Source organism: Pinus tabuliformis, chromosome X (assembly GCF_031772625.1).
Source record: "Pinus tabuliformis cultivar Carrire ecotype Pingquan chromosome X, CPIR1, whole genome shotgun sequence".
In the NCBI taxonomy this organism is placed as follows: Eukaryota; Viridiplantae; Streptophyta; class Pinopsida; order Pinales; family Pinaceae; genus Pinus; species Pinus tabuliformis.
Window position 1 is genome coordinate 979,498,107 of NC_142308.1, and position 22,097 is coordinate 979,520,203.

Below are 22,097 nucleotides of genomic sequence, written 5' to 3' on the forward strand. Positions count from 1 at the left end.
GTATTCCCTGTTTTCTTTTTCCTATTTCCTTTCCTGCAACTGATTCTTATATAAGACCTTTTCATTGAATATTACATCTCTGCTCATAATGGTTTTGTGATTTTCATAATCATATAAGCGATAACCAAAATCATTAACATGATATCCAATAAAGGTACATTTCTTTGTTTTTTCCTCAAGCTTTGTTCTATTTTCTTTATTAATATGGACAAAGGCCTCACAACCAAAAGGCTTTAAAAAAGAGTAGTTTACCTTTTTACCTATCCATGCTTCCTCTGGAACACCACCATCCAAAGAACTTGAAGGCCCTCTGTTTATTAGATAAACAATAGTATCTACAGCATCTGCCCAAAATTATAAAGGTAATCCTGCATGCAATCTCATGCACCTTGCACGCTCCATGATTGTTTTGTTCATCCTTTCTGACACACCATTTTCTTGTGGTGTTCTTGGAACTATCTTCTCTCTACGAATTCCATGCTTTGAACAGTACCTATCAAACTATTTGTTGCAATATTCACCTCCATTGTCTGATATGAGACACTTCAATTTCTTTCCTGTCTCAATCTCAACCAAAGCTTTCCATTTCTTGAAAGTATCAAATACATCATATTTATTCTTAATACAATAAATCCATGTGTTTCTATTTTCATCATCAATAAAAGTAACATAATAACGAGAGCCACCAAGAGATGATAGTTGAGAAGGTCCCCATACATCTGTATGCACAAGCTTTAATTTTTCGCTCTTCTTTTCTTTCTCAACTCTGAGAAATCTAACTCTCTTCTATTTTCCATAAATACAATTCTCACAAATGTCCAAATCAACATTCTTCAAACCTGGAAACAAATTCCTTGAGTGAAGAATCTTCATCCCCTTCTCACTCATGTGTCCGAGCCTATGATGCCATAATGTTGCATCTGCTCCTTTGGAAGTTAAAGCATTAACAGAGTTACAAATACCATTGCATAAATACAATGTACCAACCTTTTCACCTTTTGCTATTACCAGGGCTCCTTTGGTGACCTTCCAAGATTTATCTGTGAAAGTTGTCACACAACCTTCACCACCTAACCGCCATGTTCAAATCAGATTTTTCTTCAGATCTAGAACATGTCTTACCTCCTTTAGTAGCCATTGGTTTCCATTCTGCTATTTTACAAGAACCTTACCCATTCCAACAATTTTACAGGGTTTATTATCACCCAAACGGACTTGTCCAAAATCTCCTTGAACATAGTCATGAAAATATTTCTTATAAAGTGTGGCATGGAATGAGGCCCCTGAATCTACCACCCAGGAATCAGTAATATTTTCAAAAGAAAGAATCAAAGCATCTTGTAACACCTCACCTATCACATTTTCTTCATGATTGTTTTCTTGCTATGCATCTCCTTCTTTTCCCTTCCGAGATCTATAGTCTTTCTTTAGGTGTCCTTTCTTTCCTCATTTCCAACACGCTATCCACGACCTGGACTTGGATCTGCCTTTCCTTGATTTACTGCGATAGCTTGAGCTCTTTCCTCTTTCCATTTTTCCTCCCCTAGACTCTGCACTTAATGCATTACCCAATGTCTCACCGGAGCTTTTTCGTCACATTTCCTCGCTAAGGATAGCACTGACAACGTCATCAAACTTTAAAGTACTAGATCCAGAAACAAAGTTACTAATGGCCATTACTAAACCATTCCAACTTTTTGGGAATGAGCACAAGAATAACAGAGCTCTAACTTCATCATCAAAGTTTACCCCTACAAAGCTTAACTAACTTATAACAGTATTAAAATAATTTAAATGGTCTGCAACAGATCCATCTTCTGACATCTTCATATTACATAACCGTTTCATAAGAAATACCTTGTTTGAGGCCGAGGGTTTTTCATATAGTTTTGCCAATGGCTTAATCAAACACTCTGTCGTTGTTTCCTTCGAAATGTTGAAGGTGACTGATGCTGCAAGGCACAACCGTACTATTCCAGGTGCCTTTCTATCGAGAAGGCTCTATTCTTCATCTGTCATACCCGTCAGCATATTTGTTTTTTCACCCAATGGTAGGTACAGATCTTTCTGATATAGATAATCTTCCATCTACATCCTCCATAGTGAGAAGTTTTGGTCGTTAAATTTCTCGACCCTAGCCTTACCATCTTCCGCAATTGCTCCTACTCGAACAAGGAACCCTTCTTTCCTACGAGTTTATCAGCCAAATAGACCTTTGGCTCTGATACCAGTTGTTAGAAAAGTATATATTACATAGCAATGGAACACATAGAATATTTCATAAATATAAACACAAAAAATGCATAAAACCAGAGAGACACAGATATACTTGGTTCACCTAGTTTGGGCTACGTCCGCCCCGAACAGCCAGTCCTTCCTTTATATTATCTCCTACAGCAGATCCGCTGTAATATCCTCTATTTTCACTCACAGTCTCACCTCTCTATTTCTCACTCAGAGAATACACATCTATTACACAACCTCAATACAATGCCCTCATACAAAGAGAGGGGTTACCTTCTAAAGCAAAAAACCCTAAACTAAACATAAGTTCTACCATCAGATCATCCGCCTAATGAACGGCCCAGATTGACTAGAAATTACTATACTTTACAAGGCAATTTTACATCTTCTTTTAGCTTTAGGGGCGCTACCCCCGAAGCCCCCACTGGGGGACTGCTAGCCCCCGGACCCCCTAGCTGGGGGGGATGGGCCCCCCAGAGCCCCCAGTGGGGGGACAAGTCCCCCCTGCATGGAGGGGTGTACAAACTTCCTGGGGTATACATCCGGCTAAAACAAAGACTTCTAAATAATCATGCTCCACACCCAACGTCCACTTGTTCCTTCCGCTGCTTGGCCTCATATAGCTTGGCTAGTCTTTGTGTCAGTGTAATGGTTCACACTGTGCCCTTGACCTCATTATAGCGCTATCATAGCTTGTGCACTTCTATCTCTAGTCACTGTAGATTGGTGTCCTCCTGCAAGTTTGTCAAGACCTCAAACGATTGCTCAAAAAGTTACGTGTAGTTTGCTACTGCACTATCCACCGCTGCTGCTGCATTTGTGATAGCGGTCACCCACTACTCCTTGAATTCTAGCAGAGTGGAAGGTTGAGCCTTCAACTCCAACTGAATCTTTGCATCTCAGTACGAGTGTTGCGCACCACCATAGCCAACTTATGGATGCGCACCTCAACTGGCTCCTCCTCTGGAATGGCCAACTCTCAGACGATTTGACATGCCTCCTCGATGACCTGCATAATGTGCTTGTTCTGATTGGTCACTTTAGTCACAGTGGAGATGGAAAAGTCTCGCTGTAGTGCCATTTGCTCATTATTGATCTGCTATTCACTCATCACCTACAGGACGCGGTGCTCATGGGCTTTCAGCTCTACAATCACTCCATCCTGCAAGAGGTGGAGCATTTCACCAGGGAGCACTTCTAGATTCAACCATACTCCCTTTAGGGTGCTGAAAATGGGCCTGTTAGCCTCATTCTATGTGGTCAGTGATCCATCAAGTAGCACGATCGCGTTGGAGGTCTTCGCCCATAGCATCTCGGCAGCCTCTGAAGTGCCGATAGCTAGGCTGGTGGACATAGTGCAAGCCTAAGACACGCGGGTCTACAACTCCTATAAACCTATATGAATGGCCCCCAAGATTATCTATTGTTGTTGTTTAAACTATTGCAAGGCCTCCATGGTGACATCCCTCACTATGTCAGTGATATCATGCAAATCTCCCTGTGTTAGTGAGATATGGTCCAGTGATGTCTTGGTAGCTTTTGATTTCTTCCTGGACCATCCTTTCTCCAACTCCCTTAGGTGCTCGATGCGGGCAGACATCTCCTGAGGGTCCATGCCATGCTTCTCATTTGTCTCCTCCTCGGTCTCAGGTGAAGGCGACCTCGCGCATTTATCAGAGACTCGCTCTGTCCCACCTATTTGTTGTGTTGTCTACTGTGCAGCCTCACACTCCACCTAGGCCTTATCAGTGGCCTCCTTTTTCCTCTTTTTGGCCAGCTATGTCATCTTAAGCTTGACATCCTCCTTCTTTCTCTGCACTACGGACTTGCTCCCTCCGACTGCCAAGTCCATTCCATCAATGGCATCATCCATTGCCAGGTAAGGTAAGTCGTACCATTTCTGCACAGGTTCCTTCCTTGCCCTAATGGATACATAATGGAAGTCTGCTTTAAATTTTATGTAGCCCTGCAGGTTGGTGTACACCATAGGTGAAAATCGTGGTTTTTGATTGATGGCCATGCAGATTTTCATCTCCATTAAGAATCGGGAAATCTTGTTGTCCTTGACTCGCTGTGCATCCTTTGTCACCCACAGCGAAGTGTACTTCACTGCTTCTGGGAGGTCTGGCATGATAAAAGGGAACTGGCTATCCTCTGGCAACTCCCATGGTACTGGCATAATTGACATCAAGAGCCATGCGTAGTGGAGCGTCTTGCTGAGCTCTTACACTTCGCAAAATTTTACTAAGAACTCTCTGCGAAGGTAGTCTGACCAGCTGAATTGGAATCCTTCGGTGCAGGCTATTAGCATGACGACAGGAGCCAGCACCTCATTGGCGTGACACTTCCTCATCACTTTCCCTACTAAGATCTGCATGGTTACCTTCACAGCAGGGTCGTAGATGTTGGATATAGCATATCCACACGGCTTCTTCACCAGTTTAAACTTTTCTTTCATGGATTTTGTACGGGCCTACTCACTGCCATTTTCGCCAAATATCATGGCTAGATTCTCTTATGTATACGGAAATCGTGTTATCCTATGACTCAACCTATCTATGGTGGGTGTTGGCTCCTTGAGCCACAAACACCCATCATGCACCAAGCATAGCAGCTGCTTGATGACCAATACTATCACCAGGGTGAGGTTATAGTGTGGCACCTCAAGCAGGTTGAGCAACCCTACCTTGTCCACTCCTTTGAGCCACCTCCATGGCTCCAATACAGTCATTCCAGTATTTGTATAAATGATGTGGTGCATCAGCTACTCGGTCACTAGGTGTGGGAACTTCTTGTGGTCGGCCAAGTCCTAGTCTTCAAGTTTCACCAGTGGCACCTGTGCCAAGCACAGTCCCTCGAAAACAATCTCATCCAACAGCAGAGGGGTTTGCAAGAGGGTCTTGCTTTCATTGATGTTTTTTGGCACCTTGCACTTGGGCCACAGAGCGACATACTCAGGCAATCGAGTAATAGTGTATGAACCTTGGGCTTAAACCTTCTCCACTTTGACTCCCACATCCTCATCATCCATCGAGATGTCTTCAATGTCTTCCTGCTCTGGCTACAAATTTATGGCTTTACCCTTCTCCTGTGCGGTGGACTTCGGCCAGTTTCTCCTTAGGGATGTGCACACCAGTATTGCAAGATGCTTTACCTTCTTATCCTTCGCACCCTCCTTGGTTATGGTTAGCTTTGGTCTCAGTGTCCTCAGCGATTTAGGGACTTCTGCTAATACTTCAGCCACTTCTAGAGTAGTTACTTCTGCCTCCATCTCCATTTTTGGCGTTGACTCTACTGCTTTGGTATCTATAGCTTTTGTGGGTGCTAACATAACGCTTTCCAACAAAACTCACAGGGTCTCTTGTAGGTTTGCAAATGCTGGAGTCTCTTTCAAAGCCTCGAAGAATTCTCAGTTCATGAGTTCCTAAGAGCTCAACAACTCAATTCTAAAAATGCCAAGTGCTTTTCGCTGAACAGTCACTTGTAATTTATAGGGCATTTTAAATTCAAATCCAACCATTCTCCCCAAATTTGGTTCATTAATGACGGATTGGTGGTAGATTTTCAAGGATCTGAGCCATAAATTTTGTCTTAAATGTTGGCCGGCTACTCCATTTGGTCACATTTCTACCGTCAAATCATGAACAGTGACTTTAATGGTCACTTTTCAGCTGACTTGCATAATTTCTCCATGTGTAGTGTAGCTCCCTTCGCACTGTCGCGAACCCTGTGACGCTTCCTTGCTTCGAACAATCCTCCAATCGAGCAACTCCCTAACTCGGGCAGTGCAATTTATAGTCCCATGCCTCCTTTCAGCTACTTGGAGGGTTAATATTGTGGTAACTTCATCTAGTCACATGGCTGAACTTCTACTGTATGGCTTCAGCCGACTGCCATTCACCTTTCCTGGGAAGGGACCTCCATTCAATTTGACTATCTGTACCGCTCCTCCATAGGTAATCTCCTTAATGACATACGACCCTAACCAGTACATCTTGAACTTCGCTGGAAATTTATCAAATTTACTATCATATAACAAAACCAGGTCATTTACCTTAAAGGTGCGCAACTCAATGTGTCAATTATGCCATGCTTTTTCGCGGTACTTTTGGACTTCTTGGTGAAATCTAGCTAGAAATCTCTCTTCCTCAAGCTCATCCAGCTATGTAAGCCTTTCCTCGAGGGCTCTGTGATCCGTCATACCCGTGAGTGCCACTATGTGTAGACTAGGCACAATATATTCCATAGGAATTATTGCTTCAACACCATAGACCAGCCTAAAGGGAGTTTATCCAGTCAACTTCTTGCATGTCGTTTGATAATCCCATAGTACTGCAGGTATGCGTAGGTCCCAATCACTTTGCTGAGCATTGAAAACCTTGGTCATCACATTCTCCAACACTTTATTGAAGGCTTCCACTATCCCATTATCCTATGGGAGATAAGGTGTGCTCTTCTGGTGATATACCTGAAATTCCTCTATTAGCATGTTGATCATCTCATTCAGAAAGCACGTACCACAATCACTCATCAAAATATTTGGGCAACCAAATCGCATCAGTACATTCTCAAAGAGGAACTTTGCAGTCATCGCACCTGTGCAATCCTTCACAAGTCATGCCTCTACCCAATGATTTAAATACCTTGTCACGGTGATAATGTACCTCGCTCCCATTTTTCCTTGGGGCTGGATGGGTCCCACAAAGTCTATTGCCCATTTCTCAAAGGGTTGTAATTTCATCTGTGGATTTAGAGGCATCTCATCCCTACGCAATGACCTACCAGTTCTTTGACACACATCACACGCTTTGCAATATGATTTTAAGTCTTAATGGAGGGTGGCTACCACAACCTTGTGCGTAGAATCTTCTGCATTCCCTGTGTAATTTCCTCCCGCAGCATCCCCATGAGCATCCACAACAATTGTGCTCCTCTCAAACACGGGTACATATCGTTGCAATATCTCATTAAACCCCATTTGTAAATATGCCCACCAATGAGAGAAAAATCTATTGCGTGCACCATTAACTCCTTCTTCTATTGGATGGTGTATCCCTTTGGGGCATTTCTTGTTGTTAGGAAGTGTATTATATCCTCAAAATGACCATCCACGACACACACTGCAAACAACTGCACATCAGGCAATCCCTCCTCCAAATTAGTGTGCTCTTCCCATATTTCGATGCGCGATAGATGGTCTGGTCCTGTGTTCAGTCATCTAGGCTTTACAATAATTTCAAAATCATAATCCTAGAATAGTAACAACCACCTGCAAATCCCCCCCCCCCAACATAGGCTTATTGACTAGGTACTTCAGCATGGAGTGATCTATATACATCTTAAAAAGGCCTCCCAACAAGTAGTGTCTAAACTTCTAGAGTGTGTATACCATAGATAACCCTTCGTGCTTGGTGGTGGAATAGTTCTTCTCAGTTGGAATATAATCCTAACATCTACACTGATTTTTTAGCCTAAGTATCCTTGACTTAGCCACATGCACTAAAAATCATGTTCACACTTGGTTTTTGGTAAACTAGCTTGGTGGACCAACTTTCCCTTGTTTTTTCCCTTTAAAGGCTTAATATTATGGAAATATTGGTCCAACCACTTTCCTAAACCATTTAGACATCTAAGTTCATGTTCACACCTAACCACACCTCATCCACTTGAGTTATATGAGGATTTGCACCCCACATGAAGATTCCCCCTTAAATCAAGGGATTTGGTCCCCCGGACCATTTTAGCATGTTTTAAAGTTGCCTTCCTTAGGAAATGTGCCTCTCCTCATTCTTTCCTCGTGGCTGATAGTTGGAATAGGTTGTCTTGACTCATTGTTGATATTTTAGGCCTCCCTTTAGATTTTCTTAACCTTTCTAGTTTTTTACTATTTTTTTCCTAGTTTTCTAGATTCAGCAATTTCTATATAACACCTCCCTTTGGGATTTGAGGTTTGGTTTCTCATGTATTACAATTGTTCATTAATTTAATACATTGATTTTATGGAGCAAATTCTTTCTCTCCTCTCTTGAATATCATCAAATTACTTGTGTTTAATTTAACTAGAATTCTACATGGTATCAGAGGTAGTTCAAATCTAGTGGATTGTACACAGTTTTATTTGAAACTATAGATCATTAGGAGGAACAACAAGCAGCAATGGATCATCTCTCTCAGCCCATAAAACTCATTCTAAATCCTTTCAATTAGTTCGAATGTAAGACAAAGATTACTCTGCTCCTCCGAAGCAAAGGGCTTTACAGGGTAACAATGGGAACAAAGACCGAATCAACTTCTGCAGTGAAGAAGATCAAGTATTTCAATAAATTAGATGAAGCAATTAGGCTGATATGCCTATCAATTTCCAGAGAACTCCTCTTTCATGTCAACAGAGCCACTACTCCTAATGCGGTCTGGACCACATTGGAAGGACTATTCGGCAAGTAGGATGAAATGAGAGTGCATCAACTAGACAATAAACTCATATCCCTCACTCCAACTCATTTTAGCAACCTGCAAGAATACATTCTTCACTAAGTTTAAATCCCTGCTCATTGAACTTGATGCATGTGGAGTCAAGAAATAGGAAGATCAACTCATCCTTTCAATTCTCTCGAAATTAGGCCTTGAATATCCTGTATTTGTATTGTCTTTTCAAGCATCTAAATTGACTCAGGAAAACTGGAACATGCCTCCATTGAATGACTTCATTGCATCATTGACTCAAGATCAAGCTAAGTTAGTCCAAATGGGTGCCATCAAGCATTCAAAGAACCAAGCACTTGCGGCTACTGATGCTCCAAAAAGCAGTGGAAGGGACAAGCAAAAAGGGAAGGGTAATTTTAATGAATCGAAGAAGGAGAGGCCCGTACAATATTCAGAGAGATATTCTTTACCTAAGGGTAAGAAGAAGAAGGAAAGAACACTTGCAGCTACTGTTCCAAATTTTTTCATCCCGAATAAAATTTTATAAGAAAAACAATCGATGAGATGGCTAAGAAATTGTAGCAGCACAATCTCACTGTGCCTCAGAATGCAAAGAAGAAGGATGATAACAGAACGGGAGATGGGAGAGGGAGAGCACGAGATGGTCATGATTTAATTGCTGTCACATTCACTCCATCAGCTTGGATCCTTGATTCAAGTGCATCGAACCATATGGCTACGTCAAAAGATGAATTTTCCTCAATCGAAGAAAGCACGAGATCCCCAATTTACTTGGGAGATGCCACACCCGCAAAGGTGTGCGAAGAAGGAATTGTAGAACTTGAAGGGTGCTGCTTCAAAAATGTGCTTCAGTTTCCCTCACTGTCCATAAATCTTCTCTTGATATATCAGATCACTCATTTCAGCTCTGGAAGGAAGGTGGATTTCACTCCAGACTCCACAGTGATTACCGACATTTCCACGAGTTCACAGCTTGCACATGGAATTGCAGATCACAGTTCTCGTTTGTATTTCTTCTCCCATTTTGTTCCTAAATCTATTAGAACTATATTCCTATCAAAATCTAATGATATAATTAGGTTATGGCATGAGATATTTGTCCATCTAAACTATAAGTACTTGCATCAACTTAGCAAGGAAAACATGGTAGAAGGATTGCCCGCTATTAAATTCACCTTCGGTGTATGTCAAGGATGCATTCTTGGCAAGCATATGGAGAAAAATTTTGACAAAGGGAAGGAACATAGAGATTCTTCACCTCTTGGGCTGATTCATAGTGACATCATGGGCCCATTCTCACAAACTTCAATCAGTAAGGCTCAATATGTACTCACCTTCATAGATGATTCCTCTTTCTTTACTTGGGTATTTTTTCTGAAATTAAAATCGGAAGTATTTGAATGCTTCATAGAATTTAAAGCACTTGATGAGAATGAGTCTGGGTGTAAGATTAAGATACTTTGTACTGATAATTGGGGGGAGTATGTCAAAAACTATGTGTAACAACTTTGTATTGATGCAGGTATACACCTACAACACACAATGCCATATACACCACAGCAGAATGGTGTCACAGAGAGGAAAAGCAAGTCGTTAAAAGAGATGGCCAATTGTATGCAACAGTCCAAATCATTAGCTCCTAAGCTATGGGCTGAAGCTATTAATTGTGCAGCATACATTCAGAACCGCATTCCTCACAAAGCACTCAAAGGCACCAGTCCATTTGAATGTTGGACCAGTAAGAAACCGAAAGTGTCACACTTTCGCATTTTTGGTTCACGAGAATGGGCTCACACTCCGATAGATAAGAGGAAGTATTTGGAGCCTCAAAGTGTTGAATGTATCTTTTTTGGATATCTTGACAATGTCAAAGGATACAGATTTCTAGACTCTCACACTCAAAAGTTCCTTGTAGCTCGAAGTGTGAAGTTTGAAGAAGAATCACTGCATGATTTTTCAGCAGACCTTGCTGAGGAGCCGCTTGTTGCCACTGATGAGGAGGAGTATGAAACTTCTTCGAGCACTTTAGAGTAGACATAAAAGATTCCTCTTGGTTCTGATTTAGAGGATGAGGAGTAGGTCATGGCTGCTCCAACTCAGCTGCCAACTTGGGCAGAGAAAACCCTACAAGATGCGGGTGAACTAGTTGGTGATCCTACATATGCGAGAAGGACTAGATCACAGTTGTTTGGGGCTCCTCAATCCATGGCTGCCACCGAACCATTTCTTCCCATATATTTATATATGACACTTGGTTCAGATCACAATCATACTCTAAATTTGCTGGAAACCTACTTTGAGAGGCTACCATGGATGAAGAGTACTCTGCTCTCATGGAAAACAACACATGGGACTTGGTTCCACTTCCGAAAGGAAGAGAGATTGTTCAATGCCGATGGATCTATCGAACAAATATTTCTGCATATGGTGATATCAGAAAATATGAAGCTTGACTTGTTACAAAAGGATACTCACAGGTACATGGCATAGACTACACAGAGACATTTGCACCTGTTGCAAAAATGGACTCCATTCGACTAGTTTTAGCCATTGATGCTTCTCGCAGATGGGAAGTTCATCACATGGATTTGAAGAGTGCACTTATTCATGGAGATATAAAGGAGGACATAAAAATGGAGCGGCCATAGGGATACATTCAAAACTCTTCCCTCGTTTTCAGAATAAAGAAATCTTTGTATGGCCTAAAACAGGCTCCGAGAGCCTGGTATGCAAAGATGGATTATTTCTTTCTTTCCATTGGATTCATTCGATGAAAATCTGATCCGAATGTTTATTTGCTGCAACATGATGATTCAATTTTGCTGATAGTACTTTATGTGGATGATTTACTGATGACAGGGAACCTTACCTCAGCTATTGACTCGGCAAAATCAGCATTTCATGATCAATTTTCCATGATAGATTTGGGACTGTTGCACTACTTTCTTGGTCTTGAAGTTTCTCAGTCTACTTCAAGGATCAAGATGGAATAGTATAAGTATGCATCAGATCTACTTGTCTACTTTAAGATGACAGAATGCAAGCCAACAGCATCTCCCTTTCTTTCGGGGATCATATTTGAGGATGCAGGTACTACACCTTAGGTGGACAGTACACTATATTGACAGTTGCTTGGGAGTTTGTTGTATCTTACTCACACCTGACCTGATATATTTCTTGTAGTAGGAGTTTGTTCCAGATATATGCAGGAGCCCTGTGAGCTTCACTAGAAAGTTGCAAAGAGAATCCTTAGATATGTGAAAGGTACTTCCAGTTTTGGTATCTTTTATGTTGCAGATTGCCCACTTTCATCGATTGGGTACACAAATTTTGATTGGGTTGGCGATGGTACAGACTGCAAGTCCACCTCTGGTTATGTTTTCAAATTTGGTTCAAGGCCTTTTTTCTGGTCTATTATGAAGCAATCCACGATTTCTTTATCTACAGCCGAGGCAGAGTATAGAGGTGTAGTGAATGCAGCTACACAGGTTGTTTGGTTGCAGGGGCTTCTCTCTGAGTTTGGTATTCAGTATTCAATTCCAACTATCATATTTTGTGATAATCAGGGGTCCATTTAGATATCAATTGATCCAGTTTAGAGGCAAAGGACCAAGCACTTCGAGATTCACATGCAGTACATCTGTGAGTTGATCCGTGACCAAGTCATATCACTCCAGTATTGCCCCACTGAGCAGCAGGTTGTAGACATCTTCACCAAGTCCTTCACTAAAAATCAATTTTCAGAACTGAGAGCTATGCTTGGAGTGGTGGAGACAACTGAGTAAGCCCTTCTGGCCAGTTAGCCCTTTTTTCCTCTTTTTTTTGGGGCAATTTTCCCACGAGGTTTCCCTTCTTTCTTCATTTTATGTGGATCTTTTATTATTGTACCTGAGTACCTAACATGGCATCTTGGCTAGGACTCAGTTTAGATAAGTGAGTTAAGATGAAGAGGGGGTGTTGGAATATAATCCTAACATCTACATTTATATTTTAGCCTAAATATCCTTGACTTAGCCACATGCACTAAAAATCATGTTCACACTTGGTTTTTGGTAAACTAGCTCGATGGACAAACTTTCCCTTGTTTTTTGCCTTTAAAGGCTTAATATTATGGAAATATTGGTCCAACCACTTTCCTAAACCATTTAGACATCTAAGTGCATGTTCACACCTAACCACACCTCATCCACTTGAGTTATTTGAGGATTGGCGCCCCACATGAAGATTCCCCCTTAAATCAAGGGATTTGGTCCCTCGGACCATTTTAGCATGTTTTAAACTTTCTTTCCTTGGGAAATGTGCCCCTCCTCATGCTTTCCTCATGAATGATAGTTGGCATAGGTTGTCTTGAGTCATTGTTGTTATTTTAGGCCTCCCTTTCGCTTTTCTTAGCCTTTTCTAGTTTTTTACTAGTTTTTCCTAGTTTTCTAGATTCAACGATTTATATATAACCACCTCCCTTTAGGATTAGAGGTTTGGTTGCTCATGTATTACTATTTTTCATTAATTTAACACATTCATTTTATGGAGCAAATTCTTTCTCTCCTCTCTTTAATATCAGCAAATTACTTGTGTTTAATTTAACTAGAATGATCTGTAGGAATTCTACATTCTCTTCTTTGGATAACCTTCTGCCTGCAAACGCGATATGATGGTCCAAGTATTCTCCACCAACCTGCATTTGTACTACTCCCTGCGCTATACATGATGCATCAACATGTACATGAAACTCGTTCTTCTAATATGGGAAGACTAGGATCGGCACAATGGCCATCTTTTCTTTCAATACATCTAGGCTCTTCTTACAATCCTCATTCTAGCAGAACGTCACATCCTTCTTTAACAACTTCTCCATAGGTGAGGTGATCTGGGCATAGCCTTTGATGAACTTTTGGTAATATCCTATGTGTCCTAGGGTAGCGCACATCTGTTTCACACTCCTCGGCGCTTCCAAATCCAGTACCCCTACGATCTTCGTGAGGTCTACCATCAGTCCCTGTCTGCAAACCTCGTGACCCAGTAGGGTCCCAAAAGGAACACAAAACAAGCACTTCTTCAGATTAAGCACTATCTAGTATCATCAATAGGTATCTAGCATCAGGAGAAAAATTGCTACATGGCATTTCACCAGCCCAAACACAGTCCAATCATCAATGTATACTTCGAGGAACTTATGAATAAATTCCTTGAACACAGCAATGACTACACGTGAGAAAATCGCAAGCGCATTCTTCAATCCAAATGGCATTACAATGTATTCGAAACAACCCCACTCAGTCACGAGGGTTGTCTTCCTCCTATCCTCTGGAGTGATTTTGATTTGGTGGTACCCCGAGAACCCATGAGTGAAGGAATATGTTTCCTGGCCACTTACATTGTCCAACACTTCATCAGTGAATGAAGTCATGAAAGGATCATGTATGCAAGTGTCATTCAGCTTTCTAAGATCCACGCATATCCTTATGTTATCCTTTTGGTTCTTCTCTTGTACCACCATTGGGCTTACCCAGTAAGATTCTTCCATAGGCTCAATGATGCCTACCTTGAGCATCTTGTCTAGCTCTAAGTGGACCTTTTCCTTATACTTCAGATTGAGATGATAATGCCTTTGTTTAACCAATTTTGCGTCGGGCTTCAAAGTGATCTTCATAACACCTAGGTCCCCGATTATCCCCTTTAGATCTGTAAACTTGGTAGGGAATAAATCCTGGTTCTCACAGAGAAATTCAACAACCTTATCTACCATCGCGTCATCCCAGTAATCTCCAATCTTTACGAATTTGGGCTCTGCCTCCATACCAATGTTTACCTGTTTAGTTTTCAGTGGCGTGGTTATATCAAGATTCTCAACCTATGGTCCTTCAACTTCGTGATGACCTTCTATTTCAGGGATGTTAATATTTCGCGGATCCTCATCTTCTTCTTTAGTAGTTATGTTATAACATTCTAGCATGTGACTTAGCTAAGTAGCCCACTTAGGCTGAATTAGGTCTAAAGGCTCTTCCGGTATCCTAAAGATTACTACTTTCACCTCTTGTAGCACCTCATTAGTACAGTCAAATCTGTCTTCAAAACTGAATGTCTTTATGAATCCTTCATGCAAAATATCCCACTCATCAGTATCATGGCAAAACTCTGTTTCTACATACCAGTTCATTGGGACGACATCCAGGGTGTGACAGAACAAGTGCACCCATTCAGGTTGGGGCTTCTCTCCATAAGCCTGAGTCCATTTGGCCAAGTGCACGTGTAGGTCATCCTTCCCATCATAATTGTCTGTCATTTGCACCTTTGGCTTCCGAAAGCATGTTCTCATCATTCTCCTACATTTGCTTCGATCATCAAAGCTTCCTTTGTGTGTACCCCACCATCTTGCAGTAGTAATGTGTAGTACCCAGTCCAACGCCTGGAAGAGCTGATTTTCTAGTACCTCCCTTTCAAATGCATCCAAAAATAGATCTACATCATTCAGGCCATCATAAGTGGGTCGATTTTTTACCTCTGCCGACACACAGCACAGTGATCGGGTCATCATGTTACAGCTGAGCGTAGTTACCTCATGCAACTGATTATGCCAACGCTCTAATTCTTCATCAGAGTCTGAGGTGCAAGAACTCTCACAATCCCATGTAATTTGTCCATCCATTATTAGATTCACCCAATCTTGTTCTCGCGCTATTATCTTATAGATACAGTCTAGATTGTCATCGCTCTCATAATCACAGATTGGTTTTGTATAGCGAGATCCTTCAGTAGGATCTAAGGGTACTATGACGTCGGGTGATTTCCTCTCAAATATCATCTTTCATTTCTTTAGGTTGATTACCCCATTCATATCAGTATCCCAATCAATTCCAAGGAGCGCAAGGTAGGGATTATTTTCATCCACAATCTCTATTACTTCAAAATCATCCAGTGCGCTTGCGCCTTTAATATCTACAGTCACCCCTTGCAACCACCCCATTGGGATGATATTCTATTGATTCACCATTCTTAGCTGAATCGAAGACCATTGCAACAAGGGTCTCCAGATCTGTTCCCAAGTCTATTTAGGTAGGACGTTTGTGTCTGACCCCAGAGATAACCTGATCCATCTCATACTCTCCTATCTGCATGGTCAGTCCCATCTCCCGTCCTATCCTTGGTTTATGCTTACCAAGCTTTCATACTACGCGTGGCTCAGCTGGAGTTTTTCTGGCACATCTATTTATGAGCTCCTACAACCCCCATCACAGCGTTTCTGTCGAGTAGCAACTTCATGCAGGTCTCTAAGAAGGTTATGAGCATAGAAGGATCCATCTCTAGATCAGGCTTATCCTTGCTTCCTAATGTGGAGGCCTTACTGAACCTCTTCTTTTCTTCCATGAATGTTTCACGTGCATGCTCCAAATCAAACTCAAACTCCTTCACTAGAGCTTTGCGAACCCATGTGTCATCCTCAGGATATTTCCCCTTATCATCTCCTGTTGTGATTCCACTTCGGAGCACTATATTTATGTTCAGGTCTTCTTCGCACCTCTCAGACCTCATCCTCTGCATATTCTGAGTCGGTTGAGGTGGTAGTACCCCTTTTTCATGTATCCTTGCTATCAGCATAGGGCATTCTTCCATTTTGTGATCAAACAAAGTGCAATACTTGCATGACGGATGTGTTGGGTTAGTGCAATCATGGGCATAATGTCCTGGTCCTCTGCAATTGTAGCAGATCAACTGTCCTCAACCTATGTTAGGTCCTCCTCTGCCTCGGACTCGTCCATGCCCTTGAGATCCTATCTGTGCCATCCCCACGCTCTGGTTAGGGGGCCATGTTTCTACCTAAACCCTATAGGCAGGAGTTCTATCCATCATCAATTTTTAACTTTTACAGTTACGCTCGTCATTCCCTACCAACCTACAAAAGTTGCAGAACAGTTGTTGTGGTGTCTGTACAAGTTTCTGCAACAAATGATAGTTCTTTGTGGCATGTTTTCCTACTACCTTATAGATAGTGCACCACAATACATGCCCCGCACTCGGTCCTACCTGAGCTTCCGACCTCAAAGCCATTGGTCCTCCTCTTGCAATATAGTTCACATAGGCCGGACAATGGTCTTTATCATGCCCCTGACTCTTGCATTTTAGACACCATACCTCTTTTTGCACCTCTGGTTAAACTGTTCTATCCTACTCCAAACTTTGCATCTCCAAGTAAATATTTTTTAGCTGCGCATGGATCTGATGAACCCCCAAATTTGGATCTTGCATTGATGTTTCATGCAGTCTCATTGCAATCTCCAAGGCCTCTGCCTAAGTTGTTATCTTCTGTTGTGATAGTGGAACCCTCAGGTGAGGCAGGAGCAAAGCCACAAACCATTCGCGATGTTGTCCATTCGTTAAATTCATATTAGCTTCGTGGATCTTACACTTCAACCTCTTATCTAATTCCCAAGGTGTCTCACCTAGTTGCATTGCGGTTTACTTGAACCCCACAATAGACTGTGGTTCAAATTTATGCCTACTTAATTCTTTGTTCAGTGCAGTCTGGATGTCTGCCATTCTAGCATTCGAGTTATCATTAAGGTACTTGATGTACCAAGTTAGCGCGTGATCCTGCAGAGCACTAACCAGGGTTGTCTTCTTCATGTTATCATCTGTGACGCCCTTAGCTTCCTGTTAAAATTTGCAACCAAGGCAAAACTTCATGTGGGTCATCTTATTCATGGCTGATAATATTTTTATTAGATTCCTCTCATCGAGAGGTGTAGGATTGATATAAAGATCATCCGATTCCGATAAGTATTCATGGAGATATGAATTTATTTTGATTATGGAATTATTATCAAGCCGACCTACAACTCATGTAGTCTCAGAAGCCCAACAGACGCATCTATTCACCCACCAACATTGTGTATAAATATAAGAGGACTTTTCCTCATTTTGACTCACTCATCTCATCACATCTCTCTCTCTCTCTACTGCGCAGATATGAGTCTCTTCTCTACTGCGCTGAAATGGGTCTCTCTCTCTCACACATGTGAAGCCAGAAGCTGTTGAATTAAAGCTGCAACTGCAGAAGTAAAGATTGACTTGCGTGGCCTAGAAGATCTCCTCTTTGGAACTGTGCTATAGGTTCATCTGAACCTCCTCTGAAAGCCGCAACTTTTGGTGGTGGAATGAAGTCAATCCGACGAACGGTTTGCAAGATATCGACTGCCCTAGTTTGAAGCTGGAAACTGCTGAAACTGAAGCTGCAACTGCAGAAGTAAAGATTGACTTGCGTGGCCTAGAATATCTCCTCATTTGAACTGCGCTATAGGTTCATCTGAACCTCTTCTGAAAGCTAAAACTTTTGGTGGTGGAATGAAGTCAATCCGACGAACGGTTTGCAAGATATCGACTGCCCTAGTTTGAAGCCGGAAACTGCTGAAACTGAAGCTGCAACTACAGAAGTAAAGATTGACTTACGTGGCCTAGAAGATCTCCTCATCTGAACTGCGCTATTGGTTCATCTGAACCTCCTCTGGAAGCTGAAACTTTTGGTGGTGGAATGAAGTCAATCCGACGGTCGGTTTGTGAGATATGGTCTGCCCTAGTTTGATAATGAAGCCACTAATGCTGATGCTACTGATCTAGGGTTTGCTACTGCTGATATGAATCAGATTTATTGTACTATTTCTCTCTACTGAATTATTTGAAGATAAAAGAAGATTTGATCAAAGGGTTTCCCCACACATTGTGGGGTTTGTCCCTGGCTAGCTGCCACATCTTGTGTCTCTTGTCTTGGCTTGTTTTCTGTCGATCGTTTAATGTTCTATTTGCACTTTACTTTATGTACATGTGATTGCTAATCAGTGGAATATAATAAGAAAAAGAAGTAAACTGTTATAAGCATAGAACATACCATAATTTAACACTTCCCATACAGCTTTCACAATGAACCAAAATTGGTCTGGGTCCTCATTTCCCAAACCTTTGAACAAATCTAGCTTCACTAAATTTTCCATACTGAACTGTGGTGGAGGCGAAGGTGGTATGGGTGAAGTCCTAGGTGACGGTGTTGAAGTTGGAGGTGGAGTGGGTGGAGGTGGCAGTCGCGGAAATCCTTGTCTTATTAAATTAATAGCACTTCACGGAGAAACCTACGTTATTCCCTCTTCATCACCTCGGGGAGGTGAAATAAATGGACTATAGTCAGGACCCTTTCTTCCTTCATTCCTATAAGTTTTTCCACTTCATGTAGCTCCAAACATCAAGGTAGCTTCATAACTCGTTCTTTGCACAATAACATTTTAATTTAGTTATTCAAATATTTCACGTACTTACCTCACGTTCCTTTGAAAAAGTGTTGCTCCTCTTCAATGTAGCTAAATGAGGTATTAACCGCAAATTCAGTTACAAATCCTCCTATGACACGATTGAGCCAATGATTGACAGCACGGGTGATCTTATGCTCTGATGCCTCCAATTTTTGTATTAGCTCTGGGGTCCAAACCATAGGATCGTGAATTTTCCACCTTCCTTGGCTGTCTGCTAGCTTCGCGATCCACTCGTATAGCTCAACTGGAAAGGAACAAAAATAGATCTCATGGATCTCTGTATATAGGTACCTATCCAACTACTATTCCTTTATCAGTTACGGGTTTCTATTCTCTTGCACCCCAAATTTGTGGATCTTCCTATCCAACCAGTCTCCGATCTCTTTCTTAGTTGGATTCCAATAATACAACATCACACATCTCTTATGCAGATTATAGTCTTGGCAACAAAACCACTTGTTGGATTGTTGGGGCCTGACCCATGTTCAACGTTAATTAGCCAAAATAATCCCTATACTACTGGCCCTTTCGACATTAGCCCGCAGAGCACAGACCGAAGTCTCACTTGAAGTAGTATGGACAAATGCTAGAACCAATTTTCCACACCATGAGATGGTCATGATGTCGTTTTATTCCTTCTATTCCTGCTTTCACGTAGGTCACTCAATTCTAGGGCTCGCCAGACTAGCCCTATACTATGTCCTTTAGTACCTCTGAGAAAGGGTACGATCAGCCTTCACGCAGCCCTAACCTATGGCTCATGTACTTTCATGCTACTAGGGCAGTGTACCGTGCAGATTCCCAAACTAGTCTAAGTGTCTTACTTATCTTATTAGATAATCACAGTTAGCACCGTGTAAATAGATATCCTTATTTTCGTTCAGTTATCCAACATAATTGCATTCATTTTCGCACCATATAATCATTATAAATGAAATTCATACATAAAATGACAAGATGCATTAATCGGAACAAAGACACAGAAATTGCAGAATACTTCTCCGGATTGATATCTTCAAGCAATTACAGACTCTATCTGCCCTGCTCACACAACTGCAGGGGTCCACGCACTCAGCTGTGGACTTCCACCCTAAGCCTTTGTGCACTCAGCTGCAAAGCCTCTACCTATGCTATGACCCGAAACTTAGATTTCTTACTTCAGAGCTATGACTCTCTTAGCGACTACTGGACTAATTAGAGCTTACTTACTTAGCTCTTTTTATTTAATCCCATGGTCTGCAGACCATGGGTAGGTCTTTTACAGCCGACTTTACTTTACAAAACTAAGGGTGGGCAACCCTTTATGGCTCATGACACCTTTTCCCTCTACAACCACAAGATGCGAAGTCTTTACAAATTTATTACAAAATTTGACCCAAAACATGGGCTTTTAGCCCCAAAACTATCCTTAGGGGATCTCATTCCCAACACCTTCCCTAATTGTTCCTTTGATGGTTGCAAACACTCGAGCTCATTCCTTGAGATCGTTCAGAGTCGTTTTCACCCATTTTTTTGCTCAAACAACTGCCATCTTTTATCATGTTGATTGCTTCATCATGCTTGTGATCTTGTTCTAGTGATTTTGAAGGTTTTTCTTTGTGTTTTTGGGTTTTCTTAGCTATGTGAACACCCATGGCACTCACACAAAAAGTTGTAAGCATTAACACGTAAGTGTCATCATGGTCATTCTAAGGTCTATCCCAAGTGTCACACTTATCGTTTTCAGCTCTAAACAGTTCCATAGAGGGTCCTACTTTGCTATGTTGTCCCAATGGTTAGTTTTGTCATGTTGTCGAAGTACGCTAAGTGTGTTATCACAATGTCGAGTCATCACAAGTTCACTTACCTCTCACATTTAGCCATTTTCTTGAAAATCTCTCAACAGACCAACTTCAATTCACCAACCCCAATTGAGAAATCTAGTGTTTATTCAAAGCTGCTAGTCCCACTAATATGGGTAGCTATCTTAGAAACAAATAGATTAAAGTCACTTGTTTTTCCTTTATGAGAGATAGATGAGAAAGAAGAAGAGAGTACCAACCTCAATCTTCCGCTTTGCTCCTTGCTTGTTTCCTTTCTCCTTTGATAGAATCTCGCCACTGCTTCCTTACTTGTCTCGCTTCAAACAACACCTGTAGATTAACAGCAGCATAATACCATCAAAGCATAAAGATCTATCACTGTAAACAATATAGGATCAGATATATATTGACCATACAAATGCATATATCAACACAATATTCAGAGATACACAAGAATATGGAGGAAAACTCAAATAGCTTTATTAGTAAAAGTAGTAGAAGAGACGATTACAACCACTTGGTCTGACCTAGTTCCATCCTCCCAGCTTTAAATCCCTCTTCACCTCATAGAAAGCAAGATCACCCAACAATGTCTTCAAAGAGAACCCAACAACACTTCTTTGCAAATTACCAAATTCCAACCTTCAACCTCTAGATCTCTAAGATGAGGGATCCATATATAGATATTTTCAAAGGTGTGAGTTAGCTCTGGGTTTTTGATTAGTTTCATTCCACTGATAGTTCTTGGTTCCACTTAGATATTTCTTTGATCTCTTACTCATCCCTGGGCAAATTCTGGGAGGCAAGTGTCATATGAGAAGTTTCTAGAAGATTCCTTGATCATCCACTCAGCAAACTGTCTCTACCATTTGTCTATTCTCGCTCATCACACCCTACAAAAGGCCTTTTCAGTATGCATCACACCTCCCATGTGTACAAGGTGAGATGATCCAGTTTTGACCAGTTCTGAGCAGTTTTTCAGGGAGAACTTCTGGGAAATGATGTAATCAGTTGACCTTGATCCTTTAGGGTATGAAACGACAATTTTAGGGGTTTAGAATCCCTTGGTTTATGGACATATGTGATTGGGGTTGCAGTGCCCAAATATGTCTATAATAGTTGCCCCCTAAAGCATGAGGTCGTAAATCTTTTGATGTCAGGTGAAATGCTTTATAATGAGGATTCGAGGTTTTTCGAACTGGAAGGTGACTTGTAATAAGATAGAATACAACACATTATCTTCATAATATTTTCATGATCTAGCTAAGGCGGGCATTCCCATGCTCAGCTTGATAAATTCATTTCATGTACA